The 15,813-nt window shown below is 53.6% G+C and overlaps 1 protein-coding gene across 3 annotated transcripts in view; it reads right to left on the bottom strand.

The window, feature by feature from the left end:
• Positions 1 to 1,554, bottom strand: part of ACSL1 (acyl-CoA synthetase long chain family member 1) — a 62,677-nt gene extending 61,123 nt beyond the window's left edge. For 2 of the 3 annotated variants that reach the window (XM_077815544.1, XM_077815541.1), the window contains exon 1: positions 1,498 to 1,543. The gene's annotated coding sequence lies outside the window, so the exon portion shown is untranslated. Of the gene's footprint in view, positions 1 to 1,497 lie in introns of all 3 variants that reach the window. The other variant, XM_077815542.1, reaches the window with a different exon arrangement.
• Positions 1,555 to 15,813: the final 14,259 nt, after the last annotated feature.

Consider the following 15,813-nt stretch of genomic DNA (forward strand, 5'->3'; position numbering starts at 1 on the left):
GACCCTTCAGAAAAAGGTGTTTAAACAGTGTTGCTCAACCAACATTTAACAAAGAAAGGAATTAGTCTAAGAGCTTTTGGCTTTAAATATAAAACTTCAAGCCAGTTTGACCTGACAGCATCCCTTTGGAGTAGAGTTTCTACTCAGTCATTGAAAGAAGGGAGAACTAGACCTGCAGAAACAAATGCCACTTTTTCACCAAACTAGCTTCAGTTTACACAGTTTAGATCTAATGCTTTCCTTAGCTTTAACACAAGAACAGCCTCAGGTTGGATTTGAAACCCTGCATGGGACCTCTGATCATGTATCACTGTTATATGCAAGACCCAGAGAAACAACACTGACCAGTCCAGTTTTCACTTAACTGAAGAGGAACAGATGCCTGAGGAGCACATTTCAGTAACATATTAAAAAGCAACAATGTTACAATGCTTAGAGGGTTAATTCTAGTGTCCCTTTAAACAAGGGAAAGCTAACTCATACCAAGGGAAGTCTCACATACCTATAACCCCAGTAGCACAATACAGCATAGCACTGATCTGTACAAGTCTACCATTTCTTAGCACTAAGCAGAGGTTGTTTAATTAGATATGACAGAGTCACTTTCAGAGTGACTTCTGAGATCCAATACAGGAGGGTCACTAGGCAGTTTTCACTGAAACTCACCACCACACATGGCCCTATATCTGTAACTTCTATTTTAGAAGTTCAGCAGTACACCCTCTAGAACACCATTTCTCAACCTTTTTGATACCAGGGACTGGCTTGCTGCCTTCCTAAACTGTGTCCAGGAGATCCCAGGGACTTGCACTGGTCCACAGACCCATTGTTACAGGTTTCAGAGTAACAGCCGTGTTAGTCTGTATTTGCAAAAAGAAAAGGAGTTCCCATTGTTGAGAAACACTGCTCTAGAAAACTAGACCCAAGTCCCCTCCCACAAGACTTGTGCTCTTTTGTTCGCACTAGTGCAGGCTTTGCTTGTGGAGTGCAAGCTCTTGTGCGGCATAGCACCACATGAACGGTCCTGCAGTGAAACCAAGAGTACAGAGCCGGTTTCCACAGTCACCACGCAGAGACACAGAGATGGGGCGGGGGTCTGCCAGCCCACTAGCTGCACCGGCGCTTCCCTAACACACGGAAATGGAGAGGAGGCTTTCAAGCCATCTGATCAGCTTCGGGCTGAGGCCCCTGCCAGAGCCCCAGCTTCCCGGTGTGCCGGAGATAGACAGCGTCGTGTCAGCCAGAGCGATCAGCCGCGGAGCGCCCAAGAGGCCCGGGCAGGCGGCAGAACAACCGCAGCGCCAGGGGCTCCGCCGGCCCCTCGCGCTCTCTCGCCGGCGGGCTGCGGCAGGGCAGGGGAAGGAGCCGGCATCGCCTCGCGGCGCCTCCGCGGCCCGGGAAGAGCCCAGGCGGCAGCTCGCACCGAGCGGAGCCCCCTCCCCGAACCCCCCGCAGGGAGCAACGCGCCCGCGGCGACGGTACCACCGCCTCACTCACCGCCCGGCGTAGCAGCTACAGGGCTGACAACCAGCGCCCTCCGCCCTGACAGTGCAACGCCGGCCCCCGGCCCGTCCTATTTAAGCCGCCCCCACAAGCCGCCGCCGGAGCGGCGTGTTGCGTGTGCGCCGCGCCCGCCCCTCTCTGCCCCCGGAGCCGGCGGGCGCTAGGGCCGGCGGGGTAGCCGAGCCGCCGCGGGCCAGTAGCGAGGCAGCAGGGCCTGGGCGAAGACAAGTAACCCGCGAGAGCAGGGCGCGCGGCCGGAGCGCCGCGGCCGGGTGGGGGACAGGGCCGGGGAGAGAGGGGTCCGGGCTGGGGGCGGCCGAAAGCGCCAGATCCATTGGCGGGCCCAGCAGCGTGCTGCACAGGCCGAGCCCAGCTCCCAGTGCTTCCCGGAATCAAACGTGACCCCAGGCGGCGTTAGAGATGAGCCAAGAGCTGTTTGCTCAGGTCCAGAGTTAAATGGCAGGGAGGGAGAAAATGGAAGAGGTACGGGGGAGGGAGAGAATGCATATGTGCAGCTGAAGCTTTGAAAATGGAGGGTGGAGGAGACAAGACAAAAAACTATTTCCGAAACAGGGAGTTGCAAAGTAGGCTCTTGTTCCAACTATGGGGAAACTGGGTGAAGAGATCTCACAGGAACAAATCAGTGTCCCTCGTCATCAGTCCTGAAGTGGGCTTTAGCCCACGAAAGCTTATGCTCAAATACATTTGTTAGTCTCTAAGGTGCCACAAATACTCCACGTTCTTTATACCTGTCTCTGAGGTTTCTTCTACTCTGCCTAAGTGCACATCATATCCACAAATATGGGTTCACAGTTTCACAGCTCCTAACTGGACCATAGCTGGGGAGGTTTGTTTCTATGACTAACAGCGCTGTACTTCCCCCAAACATTGATTCACTTTCCTTCTCACCTCTGTAACTTTATAGACACTTTTAGGTCAGTATCATCTATGTTACATTAGTATAGTAAACAGACTAATATTTATATAACAACCTTCCACCCCCCCCCCCCCCGAAAGGAAGATGTCTAGGAAAATAAAAAATACAGAAGCAGGTCACGCTTTAGCGAGCAGAAAGGAATTTTTGAAAATCCAGTCAAATTTACATGGAAAGAAGAGAAATGTGGTAGTGGCTATTCAGAAGGTCAAACATGGGATTAAAAACTGAAACCATAGTGACCAATGTCATGCATTTTTCTCCATTGTTAGATTTTACAAACAAGCATCAAGTAATTAGTACATACATTGTTCCCTAGCTGTGCAATTGTAAGACAGCTGTAAAAATCCACCATAGTTTCATCCAGGTCTTTAGTCAGAGTGGTTGGAAAATAAGGGCCTGGTTTTGCAAAGTACTCAAAGTGTCCTCTGTGGGAGCTGAAAGAGATCAACCACACAGGAAACACTCAGCATCTCACAGATAAAGAAATTGAAGTAAAGAATATAAAGGAGTTTTCAGACATCTAGATTTGTTTCTGGAGGAGTCCATAAAGTTGCCATCCATGGTGGATTTTCTTGTATTATTCTGACTTCCTGAGGACAAACACATGCCAGTGATTACAGGACGTTCATGGATTCCAAATTTACTTTCACAGCCTGCAAAACTTCATCATCTTGCAATTGTGATACAGCACGGCCAGAGGGCAGCAGGAGAGTGTTTGGTTTTTGTTGTTGTTTTCTTTTTGAAGCAGAAAAAAGTTTGATTTGTGTAACACTTACAAAGAGTCACCAAAAAGGATAAAGCAAAACTATGCAACAAAACAAAAGCAAACACAAGGTATAACATAGCAGCCTTCAGGAGGCAGAAGTGTTCAGGCTAGCCTGCGCCCAGAGCAGGGGGGCTTCCTTGACACTCGTGGTCTTCCACCCTCCTGAGTTACCTGGTGTCCTAGAGCGGGGGGGCTTCCTCGACACTCATGGTCTTTCACCCCCTCGAGTTACCTAGTGCCACGCACAGTGTCACCGATTATCCCTCTCCTGAGAGTGCCTGACAAGATGGGCACGGCTGCGGGGTGGGCAGTTTGGGGGTGGGAGGGACGTACACCACATATGATAGGACCCCTCCTAGGTGACAGTGATGATGGTATCCACAGCGGCAACGGCTGGGGCTCGGGTCTCTCGCTCTTCCCCTCAATCAAAGGGTCAGATGGAGGGAACCGGATGGGGTCACCGAGCAGAGAACCTCGGACAGCGCCCACTGCTCCTCGAAGGTGTCAAGGGAGTCAGTGGACGCGGCCCAGAGGAACTCCGCCCGGATACGTGAATGTACTGAGGATAGGAAAACGGCCCCACAATCGCAGGACGCTTCATTAGCCAACCTCCTCTCTCTCCTGTTTTATAAATGGCTGTTTTAGCTAGGGCTAGGAGGAGGTTAACCAGGAGATCCCGCGATTTTGTGGGGCCACGGATGGGGAGTGTGTAGATAAAAAGGTGAGGGGAAAAATGTAGCCAAAAGCATAATAAAATATTTGTGAGGAGCCGGAAAAGGGGCTGCAGCCTGGCACACTCCAGATATACGTGCGCCAGGGTTTCCCTCACATTGCAAAAAGGGCAAGTATCCAGGATGGGGGTGAACCGTTTCAAAAACACGCCCATGCTCACAGCTCCATGAAGGAACTGCCAACTAATGTCCCCAACGGGCCTCAGGACCAAGGTGGAATACAGGCTGGCCCGCCGGGGTTACTCACCCTCTAAAGGTGGCAGGAAGTCCCACCACTTTGTATCAGGGCGGGACACCAGGGTGTGGGCATGAAGGGTGTGAAGTGTGAGTGTGTATAGATATTTCCGTGGCGCGATTTGGAAGCTGACTGGCTGCAGTGAAAGGGTGAGGGGTTTGTGCGGATCTACGGGGTAGGGGTCCAATTGAAAGGTCAGGTGGGCCTGGGGTAGAGGGTGGGCGGGGTGCGCCCTCGCACAGGGCTCGGTTGAGATAAGCCCGAGCAGCGGGCGTCAAGGCAGCCTTCACCTCCTGAAGTACGCGCGGGGGGGTACGAGGTCTGGAGAGCCCCATGCGCCGAGCGAGCGTCACGGGATCCAGCCAGTCTCCCCGGTCGTAGTCCAGGAGGTCTCCGACTCTCATGACTTCCGCCAGGACCAAACTCTGGCGCACCGAGCGGGACTCCACCACCTGCACACGGAGCTGGGGGTTGTGTAGCAGGGGCTCCATGAGGAGATCTGCTCCCACGGTGGCTGCCACGGACCTGGCCGTTGAAAACAGTTTCCAGGTCCGGAGGAGGTCCTGGTAGAAGACCGGCAGCCTGGAGAGGTCTCGCAGAAAACCTCTCGGACAAAGATAAAAGAGCTGCCGGTCGTATTGGAGCCCTTGGAAGCGGCGCAGGAAGGCGTGTGCCAATATGCTTCACGTCGAACTACCCGCACTATAAAGGAGCCTCTGCAGGGCCTGGAAGCGGAAGACATGGACCTGAGTGTGCAGACACTTCAGGCCCTGTCCTCCTTCCTTCAAGGGTAGATGAAGAACCCCAACAGGGGCCCAGTGCATTCCTGACCAAAAGAACTCTAGAATCGATGTCCGGAGGTCGGTCAGGAAACCCAGGGCCGGGACCAGTGTGTTGAGCCGGTACCAGAGCGTGGACAGGACTAGTTGGTTAAGCACCAGTGCTCTCCCTCGGAGGGAGAGATATCGGAGTAGCCCAGTCCATTTCCAGAGTCGCTCTATCACCCCGCCTTCTAAATTTTGCCAGTTCTCCGGCGGAGAAGGGTGCGTGGCAGAAAGGTAAACACCTAGGTACAGCAGTGGGCCCGCGCTCCACCGGATGGTCTGAAGCGTGGGTGGGAGGGAGCTCACCTGCTGCCAGTCCCCCACCGCCAAGCCAGAGCTCTTGACCCAGTTGACTCGGGCGGAGGAGGCTGCCGAATAGATGGCCTGGCAAGCCTCCACCCGCGCCAAGTCCCCCAGGTCCTGGACCACAAGGAGCACGTCATCGGCGTACGCCGACAGGACCAGCCGCAGTTCCGGCTCCCGCAGCACCAACCCCGTCAACCTCCTGCGGAGGAGACAGAGGAAGGGCTCGATCGCCAGAGCGTACAGCTGGCCCAAGAGGTGGCACCCCTGCCGTACTCCTCGCCCAAAGCTGACCGGTTCGGTCAGGGTCCAGTTGAGCCTAACCAGACACTCTGCGGAAGCATACAGCACCTGGAGGAAACTCACAAACTGAGGTCCGAATCCAAACGCCTGCAGAGTGCCCAGGAGATACCCATGGTCCACTCTATCAAATGCCTTCTCTTGATCAAGAGACAGGAGAGCGAACAACAGACCGTCTCTACGCCTGAGTTCCAAAAGATCTCGGACTAGAAATAGGTTGTCAAAAATGCTGCGACCCGGGATAGTATAGGTCTGGTCTGGGTGGATCACGTCCGCCATCATGGACCCTAGCCGCAGCAAGATTGCTTTCGCTACGATTTTGTAGTCCGTGCTAAGGAGCGAGACGGGACGCCAGTTTCGTAAATCGCAGAGGTCCCCCTTCTTCAGCAACAAGGCGAGCACTGCTCGCCTGCACGAAAGGGGGAGGACCCTGCCCTGCAAAGACTCAGCCCAGACAGTGGCTAGGTCTGGGCCAAGGAGGTCCCAGAACGCGCGGTAGAACTCCACGGCCAGCTCGTCCATGCCCGGAGATTTATTGGTGGGCATGCGACGGAGGGCTTCCGAGAACTCGGCCAGGGTGAGAGACAGCTCTAGTCGGTCTCGGTCGCCCACGCTGACCGTGGGGAGTTCCTCCCAGAGCACCCTGCAAGCGCCAGGATTGGTCGGATCCGGGGAGAAAAGGCTTGTGTAGAAGTCACGGGCCCTCCCACACATCTCCACCGGATCTGTGAGGGGGTCGCCGTCTTCTGCTAGAAGGCAGGTGACGTGTTTCCTGGCCCCCCTCGTTTTCTCCAGGGTGTAGAAGAAACGGGAGCCGCGATCCATCTCCTGAAGGAGGCGGATGCGGGATCGAACAAAGGCACCTCGGGCCCGATGGTCCTCGAGGGCCCGGAGCTCCTCCCGCTTCTCCCGGCACGCTCCGCAGAGGAACGGGTCCTCGGGGCTGGCGGCCAGATGCCTCTCCATCTCTAAGACCTCCCATTCCAACTGCTCTATCGCTGCATTTCTCCGTCGGCTGGTGCCCCGGGTGTAGTCACGGCAGAAGAGCTTGGCGCGCACCTTCCCTAGATCCCACCATCGCCGCGCCGAGGGAAAGGCACACCGCTGCTCTCGCCAGGCCAGCCAAAACTCCCGGAAGGACGTCACGAAGCCCTCATCCTCCAACAGGCTGTTGTTAAAGTGCCAATAGGCCAGCCCCGGCCTCTCTGCACAAAGGGAGGCCATTATGGTAGCTAAATGATGGTCGGAAAATGGGGCCTGCCAAATGTTGGAGGAGTGGGCCTGTGAAAGATGGAAACGGGATAAATAAATACAGTCCAACTGAGAGTGGTGTGACCGGTGGGCCTCCACCCAGACAAAGGTGAACGCGGAAGTGTCATCTGGGTGGTGGTCACGCCAGACGTCTACTAGGGAGTGATGTTCAACTATTTCTCGGAGAATGTTCGCAGCGGCTGGGCTAAGCTCGGCCCCTGAGCGGTCCTGTTCCTCGAGGGTGGTGTTAAAGTCCCCTCCCAGGACTAAGCATTCGTGAGAATCTAGGGTGCTGAGGAAGTCAGACACCTGCTGATAGAATTGCTGCCACTTCGGGCTCATTGTCGGGGCATAGATGTTAATGAGGTTGACCACGAGCCCCTCCATACGGACTCGGAGATGCAGCAGGTGGCCCGGCACGGCCTCAGTGACCCCTAGCGCCTTGGGCCATAGGTTGGGGGAGAACAGGGTCGCCACTCCAGCTTGTCGGATCGTGAAGCGGCTGAAGTAGACCCTGTCCCCCCACTCCAGCCGCCAGCTGTCCTCGGCGGTCAGATCGTATGGGTCTCCTGCAGGAAAACCACAGAGTACCCCCCTTCCCAAAGGTAAGAGAGCACCTGGGACCTGCAGAGAGCCATCCTACAGCTCCTGGTGTTCAAAGTTGCAATAATGAGGGGCGTCATGCGGAGGGCTGGGGTGTTGGGGGTTCCCTGTTGGCGGGGGTGTTTGCAGCCCCCGGCAGGTCGCGCAACAATCAGTGACCCATCCCGTGAGTAAATCGTCACGGAAGCTGCGGGCCCGCCCGTAGGCCGTGGCGCCGTGCCTTCCTTTCCCTTTACCCTCCTTTATAAGGGCCCTTGTGGCCTGGAGGATGTGATCAAAGTCCCCCCATAGCTGGAGAGCTAGCTGTACCCTGTTGCGGGAGCCACAGATGTCTTCTAAAAACTGTCACAACGCTTTTCGCAGGTCATGGGGGGGGGGGGGTTTGCGATTTCTGGGTTATTCCCTGGTGGGGCTCTTGGTGCAGCCTCATGGTCTGCTGAGGCGGGCAGGCAGGGTGCAGACCACCAATCGGGCATCTGACAGGCTAAAGTTATTAGGTCCATCTCAAGCCTTGGGGTAGAAGAGGATGGCGGAGGGAAAATTGCAGCTCCTAATGGGTCGCGGCAGGAAAATGCAAAGATGCTCCTTGGGGCGGATCCGCAAAAAACGGGAAAGAAATAACCCCAGGGGTGGCAATAGCATTGCAGGAGGAGGTGGACTGGGCAGGGTGGGGGTGGGGGCGGGGGCAGAGGCGAGGCTCTGGGCTTCGGGAGGCAGCTAAGCAGCTAAGAGGTAGTGCCTCCCGAACAGATTCGAGGGTTAAGGGGGTGGGGAGGGGGCTCCCAGTGATGCTAGGTGCAGGCTCTGTGGTGGATTTGGCAGCCATGGCTTTAGGTGGTGGACCACCTTCTGCAGGGTGCTTGCCCGGGAAGGCGGTTAGGGGGAGGGAGCATGGGGAAAGGGGGACTGGGGTAAGGTTGCCCAGATCGAGGCCATCCGGCAGTAGGTCATTCTCTCCCTGGGTGACCGGGGTCAAACCTAGGGCCTCGATCTCCTCATACATGGAGGAAAGGTCATCTTCTACCACCCCGGGGGACTCCCCTCTGGCGCCCGCTACGACGGTCACTTCGGGGTTCGCGGGAGGTTCGGGTGATATTCAGGCAGAAGGGGCTTCCTCAGGGGTCTCGGAGGGGAGGGTCTCCCGTGGAGGGGAGATTCTACCTTCCAGTGCTATTTTGTCTTCCCCTCCCAACACCAGCGGATGGATCTCGCTCGTGGGCATAGCGGAAGGCTCAGTGTCAGTGCCTCCCTTCCTGGTCTTCCGGGGGGCCTCCGCATTGGATGGGTGCAGCGGAGCTCGAGCCTTCCGCTTGCCTCGCTTTCCCTGGACTAGGGTCCAGCCCTCCATAGCATCGTCTGGGGGCTGGTTAGCAGGGGTCATGTCGGGGGGCAGAGGCGATGGTTCATGGGCTCGGAGGGCTAACGGTGAGGCAACATGAGGGGGGGGCGGTTCTCCTTGGGGCGGGCCCTCTCCTATGCCCGGTAATATCTTTGCTGCACCCTCCTCCATAGGCTTTGCTGGATTGTTAACAGCAAGGACGGGGCTCCCTCACTCGTCTGGGCATTGTAGGGGAGGTGTCTCCTGGGCCCGGGCAGGAGCAGTGGTGGATAGAGCAGGAGGAGAGGTGGTTTCAAATGTCGGGCAGCCAGGGGCGTCGGCAACGACGGAGCCAATGTCCTGCCAGGTCTCGGTGGTCTCGGGTGCCCCTCCCCGCTGGGCCAAGGGGCAGTCTCTTTGGACATGCCCCACCAATCGGCAGAGGTAGCACCGGGCCTCTCCTGTGGAATAGTAGACCCGATACTCCCTGGTAGGGGTCTAGGAAGGACCCGTCGAGCGCCTCTCCGTCACGCGCTGCCGCCGGTGGTAAAAGCTGCACTTGCCGGCGGAACGAAAGGACGTGACAGAGGGTGGGGTCCTTGAAGCCCAACGGGAGAGGGCTGATGACGGAAACAGGTTTCCCCAGGGTGGAGAGAGCGGGTAACAGGGTGGCTTTGGGTAGAAAAGGAGGGACGGAGGTCAGGACTAGGTGGACGCCCAGGTCTTCTAGCGGCTCCTGGGGGACAAACACCCACCCCACCACCAGGCCCTTCTCCACCGACTCCTGGGCGGCAGCCTCCGATGCTAAGAAAAAGACGACCTTCCCGTACATTTTGGAGGCCGCCACAATGGCCGTGGGTCCTACCACCCTCGCCAACGCCTGCACATATGTCTCCACGTGGGGCAAGGCGGGCACCAGGAGGCAACAGATGCCATGCTTCCTGGTCATGGTGGGAAAGGGGCCTCAGCCGCTATTGATGGTAGCAGAGGCGGTGGGTGGGCGAGATGGGGAGGTGGGTGGGGGGCTGCCACCGCCCGGGCATATGCCCTGGGGGCCAGGGGAGGGACGCTCGCAGAGCTGGTGGAGGGAACAGCGGGGGGGGACGCCATGGTCAATGATGAGGCAACAGCCTTGGGGGCAGCCTCTGCCATGGAGGGCTTGGTGGTTGTGGCGGGGCCCTTCCCCTTCTTTGCACCCTGGCCTTTCCGGCTAACCTGGGGGGCTTTCCTAGAATCTGGGGGGGGCGGTGGGCGTAGCAGCGGTAATAGTCGTCCCGGTGCCTCCGGCTGCCGATGCCCCAGCGGGGGCGGTGGCAGGTGTTTTGGCAGCAGTGGTGTGGGGGGAGGCTTGGGGGTTGGGCAGGGGGGTAGATGGGGGAGGGGCAACTGAGGTTGTTAGAGGGGCCTCACCCCTCTCATTCCCCGCCATCATGAGCAGGGAGAGATGGGGAGACACCAGAAGGAGGGGGGGGAGGGGGAAGCAGATTAACCACTTCTCCCTGTTGGGCTGCAGGCAGGGGGGAGGCCAAATGGGTCGGACTGGACAGGGGAAGGAAACAGGAGTTGGGGTCAGGTAACAGGGGCAAACTGTGGGGTGGGCAGTCCGGGGGTGGAGGGGGGAACGCGGACCCACGCATGTTTATCCAAAGAATCTCGTTTGGTCAGCTGTTGTGTCTGGTCCGGGTGATGGAATTCAAAGCAAGCAGTTGAGGCTAGAGGCAGACAGCAGGTTGCCAGCAGGGACGGACGGCGGGGGGGCCGTGAAGGTTGCAGAAGTGTTGGGGGGGGCACCGATTGATCGGGGGGCAGCTCCGTGCCACACCCCCTGTGCCCCTACAAACGCAGTTAAGATGCAGTCAAACTCCCCCCACACGAGAGTACAGTTCAAAAGTTACTCAGTCTTACGGCCCCCTCCACGATGATTTGTAGCTTCCCTGGGCAATGTCTCTGTCAGCTGTCTTCTCTCCCGGTCTTTGTGGAGCATTCCAAAAATGCCAAGCAAAGATAAGAAGATGATTAATCACGGGTCCACAAACAAACAGCAAAACAGTTGGGTCTGGGGGCGTCCACTCCCCTCCTCCGGGGAGCGAGTCGGCAGTCCTCCCCCCTGCTCCGGGGGTTGCAGCTGAAGCAATAGCAGTGTCCGAGGGCAGGCATGGGGGGGCTGGCAGGCAAGCTGGTAGCCGACCAGCACTCGAACGGTAGCAAAAAAAAACAGAAAAAAAAAAAAAAACTGAAGAAAAAGCGTCTGGCCCGGTCTGGGGGGGGGAACTAAAGCAGGGGCAAAAAGCAAGGAAAGCCCAGGCCAGAGGGCAGCAGGAGAGTGTGAGAAGGGAGCCTTCTTCCCTGTAGAGGGTAGAAAGTTTGCTATAGATTAATTAAAGCACCTGAAGCCAGTCACCTAATAAAAAACCCACCTGCTTCAATTAGACAAAGGAAGGAGCTGAAGCGGAATGGATTGGTGTTGGAGCAGAGAGCAGTCTAGAAGGGAGCAGAGGAGAGTTTGGAGAAGTGCTGCGGTGGGCTAAGAAGGCCAAGACCTTAGGTAAAGGGACACCCGGTTTGTGCAGAGGGAGGGCAGGAAGCCCCACAAGCTGAAGGACAATAGAGAGAAGTAGCCCAGGGGAAGGAACCACTAGTTCAAGCGGTTTACCGCTATCCCTAGGGCCCTGGGCTGGGACCCAGAGTAGAGGGCGGGCCCGGCTCCCTCCCTCTCCACTCTCCTCCTCTAGGACACTAGTTGAGCAATTAATACCCCAGTTCAGGGGTGAGAAATGTGCCCTGAACCCTCCCCAAGAAGGGAAAGCGTGAGACCCATCAAAGTAGTGCCGGCAATTTGCCACACAATAAAGAATCATAATGTGATAACATTTGTATGCAGTTATGGCATTTTAAGCATTGTAATCTGTCATAATGATGCCAAGTCACAATACCACAACGTAAACCTCACAATATCATACAGGACAAGTTATAGAAAGGAACTGATAAGGATACTATTTACTGTTACTTATACAGCATCAACATACTGATGACACATAGCTGTTGAACTACACTATTAAATATGGTTGTGATGACCATGCACTTCAGATTAATATGGCAAGGCATTGGTTTGGAGGCTCATGTCACTATGTAAATAGATCAGCCTAGAGGCTTGGATTCATATCTGGTTTAGTTGATGTAGGAGAGTGATGAAGAGGAGCCCTGCCTAAGACTTCTGATCCCACTGGTAAGTGAACATTGAAACCCTGTGATTCAGGTGGAAGGCAAACAGATCTATCATTAGGAGACTGAATTCCTTTATCAGGAGATGTAACATATCCCAGTGTAGATTCCCATTCTGGATGATCTACTTTTTGCCTGCTGAGCCAGTCAACTGTAACTTTCATTTTTCCCTTGGATGTGAATGGAGTGAATTTAACTGCACATTTTCCGCTGCCCAAGTCATCAGGAGGCGAGCTTCTCCTTGAACTATAGATCTTGTTCCCCCTTTGTGTATTCACATATGACCTGACTGAGGATTTGTCTGGCATGATCAGCACATGAGAAGAGTCCAGATATGGGAGAAGATCCTTGACACCATATTGGATTGCCCTGACCTCTCTCCAGTTTATGCTGTGTTTGTTCACCTTGTTTGGATCAGATCCCTTGGACAGTATTCAATCCCACATGGACACCCATATCTCCATGCTTGCATCTGAAGTGATAACTGTCCTGACTGGTTCACCTATTGGAAAGCCTGACTTGAATCTCCTTGGACTCATCCACTGTCTGAATGACTTGAGAATCCTCCTGGGGAGAGACACAAGGAAGCTCTGTAGCAACCTCATGCAAGCACAGGCTCACACAAGAGGACACTGACCCCAGAAGTGACACAAGTGAATAATGGGTACCTCCCTTGAGAGGAGGACTGTTTGAATAAGATTCCTCAGCTTCTTCTGTTTTTCCTGGAGGGGGGGAAAAAAACAAAACTTTGTAGAGGACAGTGCCCATCTCCACTTTGAGATGGGGAATCTGCTGAGATGTTGCTAACTGACTCTGTCACAAAACCATGGCTTGGCAGCATCCTTATCACCTGAATGGTACCATCTATGATTTTGATCCTGGATGAGGCTCGATAAGGAGATTACTCAGGTAATGGTAGACGTGGCTCTTTCCTGTCTGAAAGCAGCTATTATTACTATCAGTACTTGTGGTGCGGTTACTAAACCAAAGGGTAAGGACCTGCACTGGCAGTGTTTCAAGAACAAAGCACAGGAAGCATTTGTGAGACTGTCAAATTAGGATATGGAAAGAGGCATCCTTCAAATCTATTGATGTCATACAGTCCCCTTTGATGATGGCAGCTAATGAGGATATTAAGGTCTCTGTCTTGAATTTTGATTTCTTCATGGATTTTTGAAGTAGAGAACTACCTTATGGCTTTTTTGGGGGAGCTGGGAGCAGGAGGAACTAGGAACAATATGGAGTGTCCGCCTCATTTCCTCCATATTGCTCTCATTTGCAGGAGATCTAGGGTGGCTGTCTGCAGGGCCAGACTCTTCCTGTTCCTCAAAGAGCAACACTTAATTTGTCATGTTGTACCCCAGGCTGTTGTCATGTTGTACTTCATGAGAAGGAACCTGGCACTGAGGATTATCTCCCATGTGCACACTATGAGGGTGAATCGGGAACCATGCATGGAGGAATACCTGCCCAGCTGCAATCTGCAGATTTCTGTGACTTGAGGGAAACAACTTCCCTCTGTTCCTCTGAGAGCACCTCCTAGAGGACTCCCCTGAATCACTCTTCAAAAAGATGAATGGGATCCGAGAGAGCTCTTTTTGTTTGCTTAGAGCTTTTTATTGGGGTGTCACAGGGGTCTGAAAGTCCGTTTCTTAACTCTTCATTGACCATCTTCCTTCTCCTCCTCAGATGGGAAGAGAAATTTCAGACTGAAGAGTTCTCTGGGGAGGTGAAGGGAACTTTGTGGTTACTCTTTCAAGCAGCTTTCTCACCCTGAGAAAGAGGGAGGGGGGTCATACTGGAGCTTGTGTTGGACTGGGTCTGAAATGGGCTTTCCAGGCTCCCACACTTTTTTCAAGGAAGATTCCACGGCTGACCCGATCCCAGGAGCACCAAGGCTCCAACCCTAGAAGTTCAACAGGAGTCTTTAGCCCACTTACTGCACTGGGAGACAACACTTAGCTGGCAGTGCTAGCATTCACTGGCTCAGGGAGTAGCCCTGAGCCACTGAAAGACTAGTTGCGGGGGGGCAGAAGGAAGGGGCATTTGCTGTGGAATGGAGGGAGAGGTTGTGCACAAAGGTCCCTTACCAGACTCTCCTTAGTTTACTCTAGGTCCCTGTCCGTAGCTCCCTATCACTGCAGCAGCTGCAGAAGAGGGGCTGGGGAGCTGCTCTGCAGTCAACAGTTGGTGCTGTAAGCACAGGCATTAGCAGCTGGGCAGGAAGCTTCCCTGGCCTTTTGATACTGTGCTTCACCCCACACACCCCTGCATGGGGGAACCACTGCTCTCAGGACTGCCTCTTGTGCCAGCCCATGGGTGCTAAGGTGCTGCCAACTGCTTCGTGGGAGCTCTCTTGTTCTGGAAGGGAAGTGGAGGAAACACTGCCCCGGCCGAGCATTTGAGGTGGCCTGGGTCTCCCCAGAAGAACAGGTGCAGATCTCCAGCGAGCCAGCCACTCAATTCACAGGGAGGTGCAGGAAATGCAGCATCTGGCTTTCCCTCTTCTTAGTCTTCTCCACCAAACTGCACTCTGTATGGGTGAGCAGGGGGCACAGAGAGTCCCAGTGACAGAAGAGATTCCCTTTCTCCCCACTTCTGACAAAGACAGACCCTGACAGCCTAATAATTTTAAGCCAGTTTTTTTCTTAAGTTTGCTCTGCAGCAGGCAGAAACTGGTCTGCCAGCCTGAAGATGAGGCAAATGAAAAACTGGCAGTTTCTCAAAGAAATACCTCTTACCTCTCCTGCCAGTATCTGACAGACAGGTTTGGTCTGCCTCCAAGGTTACTAGAGCAGATACCCAATGTCAAAGATTTGTGGACCTTGCTACAAACAAGAGAGGGGATAAAATAATTTAGCATCATCCTTTGAAAATGCAAATTTTGTGGAGGAGAATAGTCTGTTACTTACTGTCAAACTTTGTGAAGGAACCATAATTAATGACCATTCCCAATGCTAAACATTACATGGTCTGTCTGCATTCTGGTGCAGTATGGAAAGTATGTGATAGCTGGAGGAACTGTGAGTGAGCCAGAGTTATTTTAATGATCATTGTTACAGCTTGCTTTGCTTTATCTGCATACTTGAGCAGTCCACTGAATTTGGGAAACTTCAGCCTAAATTTTATGAAGTCATACTATATATATATATATATATATTCCAGATTGCCATGGCTTTTCTAGTCTTCTATGCCTTGTGTTTCATGGCTATTGTCAGGGTTTTTACCTGTGACTGGTTTAGGGTTAAGGACCATCTTAAATGTTTTCCTTACATACATATCTGTAATCTTTTACAAGATGCTGGAAGGACTTCTCTTTGTAGAGACCACCAATCTATTTTGAGGGTTAAACTTGTATTATGAAGTTTTGGTCCTCAGCTATTGCTGATGAAGAAAATGAATTCATGGAGGATTCTGCTCAGGTGGTACCTTATAATAATAGGGCATATGAGGATGTGTGGTGAGTTGAAAAATAGTTCCTAGGAATTACTTCTATAGCATAACAAATAGATAGCTCTTCTGTATGTTACCTTGTCACTTCACTGACTTTCATGTTATGTGGTTTATAGATTTTTATGGCCAGAAGGGACCATTAGGTTCATCTAGTGTGACCTACTGTATAACAGAGGATACAGAATTTCACCAAGTGATTCCTGCATCAAGCCTATAACTTCTGGATGAGCTAGAACCTATCTTTCAGAAAAAAACATCCAATCTCAATTTAAAGACTTTAAGTGACAGAGAATTACTCCATCACATAAATTTGTGCTTTATTCCTAGTCTGAATTTATCTAACTTCATCTTCCAGCCATTGGAACTT

The sequence above is a fragment of the Eretmochelys imbricata genome, chromosome 4, assembly GCF_965152235.1.
Source record: "Eretmochelys imbricata isolate rEreImb1 chromosome 4, rEreImb1.hap1, whole genome shotgun sequence".
In the NCBI taxonomy this organism is placed as follows: domain Eukaryota; kingdom Metazoa; phylum Chordata; order Testudines; family Cheloniidae; genus Eretmochelys; species Eretmochelys imbricata.